Source organism: Mirounga leonina, unplaced genomic scaffold (assembly GCF_011800145.1).
Source record: "Mirounga leonina isolate KUSES-001 unplaced genomic scaffold, KU_Mleo_1.0 Mir_114, whole genome shotgun sequence".
Lineage (NCBI taxonomy): Eukaryota > Metazoa > Chordata > Mammalia > Carnivora > Phocidae > Mirounga > Mirounga leonina.
In genome coordinates this window covers 27,680,852-27,689,847 of record NW_023270265.1, presented here as the reverse complement: position 1 = coordinate 27,689,847, position 8,996 = coordinate 27,680,852, and the positions used below count along the sequence as shown (strand labels likewise).

At 45.2% G+C, this 8,996-nt stretch overlaps 1 protein-coding gene across 3 annotated transcripts in view; it reads left to right on the top strand.

Moving 5' to 3' along the window:
• The first annotated feature begins 280 nt into the window (after positions 1-280).
• The window catches only part of ARMH3 (armadillo like helical domain containing 3), a 178,088-nt gene continuing 169,372 nt past the window's right edge, over positions 281-8,996 (top strand). The window contains exon 1 of one of the 3 annotated variants that reach the window (XM_035027774.1): positions 281-393. The gene's annotated coding sequence lies outside the window, so the exon portion shown is untranslated. Of the gene's footprint in view, positions 394-550; positions 863-8,996 lie in introns of those variants that run through there. The other 2 variants (XM_035027759.1, XM_035027768.1) reach the window with 2 other exon arrangements.

The window sequence follows — 8,996 nt, the reverse complement described above, 5'->3', positions numbered from 1 at the left end:
TCCTATTACTGGAATTGCCAAGTTCAGAGTCTGCTGTATTTAAAAAGTGTATATGTATAATTCGCCTGTATTTTAAAAAACAATTGCAACTTGCCTCTAGCAGACCCTCAATAGAGAGTTCTTTTGCTAAAGTCTTTCTCGCGGTGCATTTCGGGAGTTGTAGTCCCTGTGATGCTTGCTGGGAACCGTGGTCTGAGCCGGCTTCAGGAAACGGGCGTGAACGTATCTATCACGCAGCGGGCTTTAGGACCCGGCGGGGCACCGTGGGACGGGGGAAGGGTCGGGGGAGGTCGGGAGCGCGTCCGTGAGCTCGGAGGAGCGGCGGCGTCGGTGGCATCGGGAGCGAGCGGGCCCGGAAGCGGCGCGAGTGGTGGAGGAGGAGCCCGGGGCTCGGTAAGCGGCACCCGCGCGGGCCGGTCCCCGAACCTGGCCAACCCCTGCAGCTCCAGCCGGACTAGGCCTTGGCCCCGAGGCGGCTCTAGGGGCGGGGCCTACGCTCGCCTGGGGGACGATGGTGGTGACGGGGGGAGAGGGAGGGAGGACAGCTGCTGAGGCGAGCTGAGTCTGCGTGCGGCTGGGAGGCAGGGCCCGGGCGGTGGAGCGGAGCGAGAAGCGTTTTGCTTTTGCAGAGGCTGGTCCGTCCGACCTTCCGGTGCCTTTCGCGGCCTTCCCACTCCCCGCTGGGCCCTCTGGGCGGCCGAGATGCTGACCTTTGACCCCAGCATGGGGCTGATCCCGACGCCTCAAGCAGCCTCCAGAACCTCTCCCCCTCAGGTTGTCGCCGCCCCCGGGAGGCCTTCCGCCCAGTCCAGCCTGGCCCTGGGATGAGGGCTTTGGGCAGGACCTCTGAGAAGGGTTAGAGGTAGGCCCGTCTCTTGAAGTCTTCATTTGTCCTTGGAAGGGCCCTCAACCTACCCCTCTTTTCAGTCTCTGACCGATGGGCTTCAGCCCACCCTATACACAGAATGAGTGAAGCTGCCGTGTTTTCTTGGGGTTACTTGGAGCGAGCCTGGGAAACGAACCTGTTCCCAGACAGGTGTGGGGAAGAAATAGGAGAAAAAGCTGGTTCCCTGGGGAAGGAGAGCTAGCAGAGGCCGAGGAGTGCTGCCTCTGGAGACTGGGGAAGTAGGAACTTGGGCCAGACTCGAAAAATGTTTCTGGATCATCGGACCCTCCCCAGTTCTTTCTCTCCAGAAGTTTTGAGTTAGTGAGAACGGTTTCTTTGCTGTTGTCAGCTCTCAGTGACTTTGTAAACCAGGGCAGCTATGGTTTGTGCCCCTGTCCTTAGCACAAGTTAACTGAAATTATTTTGGGTGTTTCTTTGGCTGGGTCTGTGTGCAGAGTACTTCCTATGTGAAAGCTTTTGGGATAGGAAATCAGTCTAGAGAAAGGTGGATCCTTCTTGTTAGGATTGTAAAGGGGGAATTTCCATTCTTTCCAACATTTGTATAATATAATTTAAAAAAAACCTTGAAAAAACATTTATGAAAGTTGGAATCTCACATAGAGTTAAGTTCAAAAATCCACAAAATTTGGGGAAAAACAGCCAAATCACAAACTGGTCCAGGATATATGAGGGTGAACTGTTTACTTAACACATGTATTGAGTATGTACTATGTAACTGGCACTGGGGTTAGAAATAGTATCTTTCCTCAGGGACATCAGAGAAATGTATTCATATGAAAATTGTAGGGGCGCCTGGGTGGTTCAGTCGGTTAAGTGTCTGCCTTCGGCTCAGGTCATGATCTCTGGGTCCTGGGATCGAGCCCCGCATCGGGCTCCCTGCTCAGCGGGGAAGCCCGCTTCTTCCTCTCCCACTCCCCCTGCTTGTGTTCCCTCTCTCGCTCTCTGTCAAATAAATAAATAAAATCTTTAAAAAGAAAAAAAAGGAAAGAAAATTGTAGTGCTGTGTGTTACATATCCATATAAAGGAATTTATACAGTGTGAAGGGAATACTGCCATGTGTGAAAGACTCGGATATTTTTGCAGGGAAGAGAGGTTGAGTTGGGTTTTGAAGGATGAGTAGGAGCTTGTACAAATAAGGCAAGGCATTCCAGTTGAGCAAAGCATGCACAAAGGGATGGTGAAAGTGTGAAGAGAAAAAATAACATGATGTTTAAGTGTCAAAAATTTGTCCCAAACAGGATGTGTGGTGGGGAAGTTGCCAGGAGATAAGACTGAAAAGAGAATAGGGAGCCATTGGAGTTTTTTATGTTAGGGAGTGACAGAAGTGTGGATTAAAGTAATGAGAAATGAAGTAGTGAGACTAATTAGAGTTGTTGCAATTGACCGAGAGACTGAATGAAGTGTGGCAGTGGGAATGAAGAGGGGAATGAATTTTAGAGGTATTTCTGAGATAGATGCAACATGACTTAGTGACTAGGAAGAGAGAGAGTAGTCTAAGGTTTCTAATTTGAGAGATTGGGTGAATGGGAATTTCATTGACCAGGATATGGATTAGAAAAAGAGCAGATTTTTTTAAGGGCTGGGGTGACTATGGAAAGAGTATAAGGGAGATAGTCTGGTATGCTGAGATCCAGTTGCTTGTGAGGTGTGCACATGGAGATGTTAGTAGGCAGCTGGAAGTAAGGAGGCCTGGTGAGCTTAATATCTTGGCAATAGCTCTGAGTAAGTGAGGGCAAATATGAAAAAAATCCTGGGAAAAATGTTTATTTTGTTTGTTTATTTATTTATTTATTTTTTTTAAGATTTTATTTATTTATATGACAGAGAGAGACAGCGAGAACAGGAACACAAGCAGGGGGGGCAGGAGAGGGAGAAGCAGGCTCCCCGTGGAGCAGGGAGCCCGATGTGGGACTCGATCCCAGGACCCTGGGATCATGACCTGAGCCGAAGGCAGACGTTTAACGACTGAGCCACCCAGGCGCCCTATTTTGTTTGTTTATAAGGAAGAATCAGAATATGTACTTCTTCCATTTAACAATGAGCTTCTCAAGGCAGGGACCATAACTTTGTAATTTTGGAACCCCTTTTTGTCTTACACTATGGCTGTGCTATTATAAAGTATGATAAATGTTAGTTATTAAGCCAGTAGGAAATCCATTTACTTTGTAAGGTTGCAGTTACCTTTTGGGCTTTCTTTAAGAAGATTATGGGAGTCTGTCTTAGAATTTTCATTTTATACTTAGGTGGTATTCATGAGGCTTGTATGGTTCAACAGGAAAGGAAATGAAGAAGCTATGAGTGACGTGCTGCTTGAGGAAGTTCAGGGCTTGAACAGGAGATAGACAGTATTAATTTACAGGAGGCTCCTGCTCATTGAGAAGAGGATCTTAAAATGAGTTCTCATTTTGGGAGATGTCAGAAAAATGTGATTTTCAATTACAGTTGCCTGAAATCCTGTCAATTTGGAGTTGGTTCCTCCTTCAAGTGCATTCCGTCTTGTATAAAATAATTTGAAAGGGAAGCTGAGGTAGTCATGTTTATTTAAGCCTCTTCAGCTGTATTATTAGTGCAAGTAGGCAGACTCTGTAGAGTCTCTTGGGACTGGCTTGAGTTCTCTTCTGTGAAGCTACTTCATCTCTAGTAGATGCAGACAATGGCTGATACCTAGAGTAAGGATTGGGAAATTTCTGGTTTTGCCACTTACTGCTTAGTCTTGGGAAAGTCCCTGAATTATTTCCACTTTCAAGTATAGGCTAAACACTCACTCTGAGATGAGCCCTGTCCGAGGACATGCAAGATGAGGATGCTGCCCCATAGTGGCTCATGTACCTACTAAATCATACTGGTTCTGTCCTAGTAGTTAGAAAATAGGGATGGTGCTTGTCAGACAGTGTCCTGAGTTGACTGACTTTCTTGGATAAAGTGGGAATGTTGATATTATGGATATTAGTTTGGAGTTTCCACAGAACTTTAACTGAATCTGGATTTTGAGTATTCTGTTAGTCAACACCTGATTTTTTGCACTAATGGGATATTCTGATAGGGAGAGGGGCTGCCAGAGAGAAAGATTTAGTGGCTCTTTTACTTTGGGCAAAGTGAAATCCTCATTGTAAAATTATGGTAATAGTACCTACTTTGTCTGACTGTTGTAAGGATTAAATACAGTATATTTAAAGCACTGGAACAGTGCCAAGTAGGGGGTTGCCTGGGTGGCTCAATTAGTTGGGCGACTGCCTTCGGCTCAGGTCATGATCCTGGAGTCCCGGGATCGAGTCCCGCATCGGGCTCCCTGCTTGGCGGGGAGTCTGCTTCTCCCTCTGACCCTCCCCCCTCTCATGCTCTCTCTCTCATTCTCTCTCTCTCAAATAAATCTTAAAAAAAAAGAACAGTGCCAAGTATATAGTGAGTATTCAGTAGTGTTATTTATTATATATCACTTCGATTGGGAGTCTGTGCTTGGAGGAATGAGTGATGAATTCCATCTCCAGAACTTAAGAAAAGAAAAGAGATAGCATAAGGGGATGGTGGCCTATCCATAAAAGGAATTCAAAGAGGTGGCTTCATGAGTGCAGGCCTCATTCTGTTCTCATTTCAGAGATATGAGAGACGGGGAGTACCTAGCTCTAAAAATCCATGAAAATGGAAAGACGTTATATGCTTGTTTTAGAGCCAGTGTGTGGGGTGGAATTGGGGGAACCTGTGTCCCATGCTATGCAAGAGGCTGTGTCAAGGAATCATGTCAAACAGTAGGATGTGAATCCAGCGAGTAAACTAAATCCTTGGGCCTTCAGAAAGGAAGAGCCATGTTAGGAACTAGTTTGAGAAGTTAAGGGTTAGGGTTTGGAAGTAGAAATACCCTGCCTTCTCTTAAATGCTTATAGTGCTAGTATTTACCTCCAGGGAGTGTATATGCCTTGCAGAAGGGAGCAGGTAACTTCTGCCTAAGGATTAGACAGACAGACACACACACACACACCCTTGTGTCTAGAGGAGAACACACACCCTTGCGTCTAGAGGAGACACACACACACACACACACACACACACACCCACCCCCCCTTGCGTCTAGAGGAGCCAAGGCAGGAGACTATATTTCTGGCTTTAGAAACATACTGCTTCCTCCTTTGTATTGGGTGAATGGCCAGTGACTCACCCACAACTTCTGGGCAGATAGGATTTTCATCGTCCTTACCTAGCATTGGGGAATACTATAGTCAGTGTGTCTTGGAGTGATCTTTCACAGATGGGCAAACTGGGGCTAAGATCCTAAGGGAAGGGATGCCATTGGTGAGTTAATATGGGGAGAATGAGCTGGGAGTAGATGAGGGTTGTTCAGTGTCTTTTCTAGAGGTGACAAGTTTTATTCATCCTCTCAAAATTGTCTTATGTCCAGATGCTCCTTTCAAAGCATTTGATGAGTTTGAGGCTTTAATCAGTACTTCTCAAACTTTAGTGAGCATCAGAATGACGTGGGACAGGGTTTTGCAATCTCAGTGCTATTGACATACTGGGCCAGATAATTCTTTGTTGTGGGAACTGCCCAGTGCATTGTAGGATGTTTAGCAGCATCCCTGGCCTCTACCTAGTAGATGCCGTAGATTCTCCTTTCCCAGTTGTGACAGCCAAAAATGTCTCTGTTCATTGATGTTCCCTGGATGGCAAAATTACCACAGTTGAGAACCACTGACCTGGGGTGCTCATTAAAAATCTAGACCCTTGGGCGCCTGGGTGGCTCAGTTGGTTAAGCGACTGCCTTCGGCTCAGGTCATGATCCTGGAGTCCCTGGATCGAGTCCCGCATCGGGCTCCCTGCTCGGCAGGGAGCCTGCTTCTCCCTCTGACCCTCCCCCCTCTCATGTGCTCTCTGTCTCTCTCATTCTCTCTGTCTCAAATAAATAAATAAAATCTTAAAAAAAAAAAAAAAATCTAGACCCTTAGTGTCAATTACCCTAAAAAAAAAAAAAAAAAAAAAACAAAACAAATCTAGACTCCCTAGTCCTTATCTTGAAAAGTCTGTTTCAGTAGTGGGGAAAGGGGGCTTAGGGATCTGTATTTTCAGGAGGCACCTCAGGAGATTCTGCAACAATTGATCGCAGCTCTGTGATGGGAAAGCATAATCTTTCCTAAGCTCAGGGCTGTACAGATTTATACGTGACTTATTCTCTATTTCATCTTTCTGTCTTACTGTATCTTTCCATTCGTTACCAAATTTTGGTGGAGAATTATCCTCAGAGCACTGGCTAACCTCAATTAAAATATTATCAATTAAATCTTGTAGTGGATATCAGTGTGTTTCAGCTGTTTTTTTTTTCTCTTCACTTACCATATTGGAAACATCTATCAACTTTACTAGACAGATTCCAGTGTTTTCTTCTTTTTTTAAAGATTTTATTTATTTATTTCACAGAGAGAGAGCAAGAGCAGGAACACAAGCAGGGGGAGTGGGAGAGGGAGAAGCAGGCTCCCTGCAGAGCGGGGAGCCTGATGTGGGACTTGATCCCAGGACCCTGGGATCATGACCTGAGCCGAAGGCAGACACTTAACGAGTGAGCCACCCAGGCACCCCTCCAGTGTTTTCTTCTAAGTTTTCTACCATTCCATTCATTTGTATATCACTTTACCATTATCAATATTTATATACATATGCATGTTTCAGACATGCATGTGTATCTTTTACTATTTACGGTGGCACCTCTATCCACTGGCAAACTAGTGTTAAAACTCAAGATACCTGGACACCCCAAAGTTTGTTCATCAAGGTCAATGAACCTGGAACCTGGTTGCAGTTTCTCTGCAGAGCCTCAGCTTTGTTTATATGTAGGTTACACAATTTCTGCCCACTGCTCTGCCTTTTTTTTTTTTTTTTTTAAGATTTTATTTATTTATTTGACAGAGAGAGACACAGCGAAAGAGGGAACACAAGCAGGGGGAGTGGGAGAGGGAGAAGCAGGCTTCCTGCAGAGCAGAGAGCCCGATGCGGGGCTCGATCCCAGGACCTTGAGATCATGACCTGAGCCGAAGGCAGATGCTTAACGACTGAGCCACTCAGGCGCCCCCCACTGCTCTGCCTTTTGAGAGACAGTGTAGCATAGTAGTTAAGAAGAGGGACTCTAGGGGCACCTGGGTGGCTCAGTCGGTTAAGCATTAGACTCTTTTTTAAGATTTTATTTATTTAAGACAGAGAGAGTGAGAGAGACACAGAGCACGAGAGGGGTGAGGGGCAGAGGGAGAAGCAGACTCCCTGCTGAGCAGAGAGCCCCATGTGGGGATCAGTCCTGGGATTCTGGGATCATGACCTGAGCTGAAGGCAGATGCTTAATCGACTGAGCCACACAGGTGCCCCAGTGTTCGACTCTTGATTTCAGCTGAGGTCATGATCTCGGGGTTGTGAGATCTAGCTCCGTGTCTGGCTGAGTGAGGAGCTTGCTTGGGATTCTCTCTTCTCCCTCTGCCCTTCTCACTCAAGCGCTCTCTCTCTCTCTAACAATAAACAAACAAACAAATAATAAACTTCTTCAAAAAAAGAACAGGGACTCTAACATGTGGCCATCTGGGTTTGAGTCCCTACTCTCACAATGGTAATTTTTTTAAAAACCACTTTATGCTTTAGTTTTCTTTTCTTTTTATGCTTTAGTTTTCTTATTGTAAAGTTCCTGGATCATAGGTCTGTGAGGATAAAACCAATTAATGTATATGAAATGCTTAGAACAGTGCCTGGTGCATAGTAAGTGCTAAGCAAGTGTTAATTCTTTCTTTCTCAAAGATTTTATTTATTTATTTATTTAAGAGAGAGGGAGAGTGCACTTGTATGCAAGTGGGGGGCGGGGCAGAGGGAGAGGCATAAGCCGACTCCACGCTCAGCACTGAGCATGAGCACGAGCGCACCTGGGGCTTGATCCCACAACCCTGGGATCATGACCTGAGCCTAAATGGAGAGCCACCCAGGTGCTCCTAATTGTTACTTTTGATTGGTGTCCTGAGGGTACAAGTCAGGATCCCTACTAGCCTCTGTTCTAGTATTCTGCATGGGTGCTGTTAATTTTCATATATGTATGAATGCACTGGCTTTTTTTTTTAGATTGAGGAATAGCTTACGTAATGTAAAATGTACAACTTGATGAATTTTTTTTAAACATGTACACATTTGTGTTACCTCCACTCCAATCAAGATAGAGCATGTTTTCAGCATCTAAGAAGTCTTCCTTGTGCTCCTTCTCATTCATATCCCCACCAGAGTAACTACTATTCCGACCTCTGTCACCATAGATTAATTTTGCTGTTTTTGAACTTCATGTAATTGGACTCATTTATTTGTACTTTTTTCTTTCAGAGGTTTTTATTCAACATCTGTGAAATTTATCAATGTTTCAGTAATTTGTTCTTTTAAATTTCTGTGTTAAAAAACTCATTCTGGGTAGTACTTTATCACATGAATATGTTATAATCTTCCTACTCTGCTGATGGACATTTGAATTCTCTTTATGTAAGAAAAAAACTCACACAAACATGAAATGCCCACTTCAAAACACTTTATAATGACATTTCAAAAAGGGAATGTTTATACTATAATCTAGGCACTCTGGCATTTCCGTTTCTTGAACATGCCAAGTATGTTCAAATCTTGGCGCCTTTGCATTTGCTGTTCCCTCTATCTGAAACACTTTTCCTGAGACTTTCACATGGCTGTTTCCTTTCTGTTATCCTTTTTTTTTAATTATTATTATTTTTTAAAGATTTTATTTTATTTATTTGACAGAGAGAGAGACAGCTAGAGAGGGAACACAAGCAGGGGGAGTGGGAGAGGGAGAAGCAGGCTCCTGGCCGAGCAGGGAGCCCGATGCGGGGCTCGATCCCAGGACCCTGGGATCATGACCTGAGCCGAAGGCAGACGCTCAACGACTGAGCCACCCAGGCGCCCCCCTTTTTTTTTTTTAAAGATTTTATTTATTTTTTAGAGAGCGAGCGAGAGAGAAACAGCATGAGAGGGGAGAGGGTCAGAGGGAGAAGCAGGCTCCCCGCTGAGCCGGGAGCCCGATGTGGGACTCGATCCCAGGACCCTGGGATCATGACCTGAGCCGAAGGCAGACGC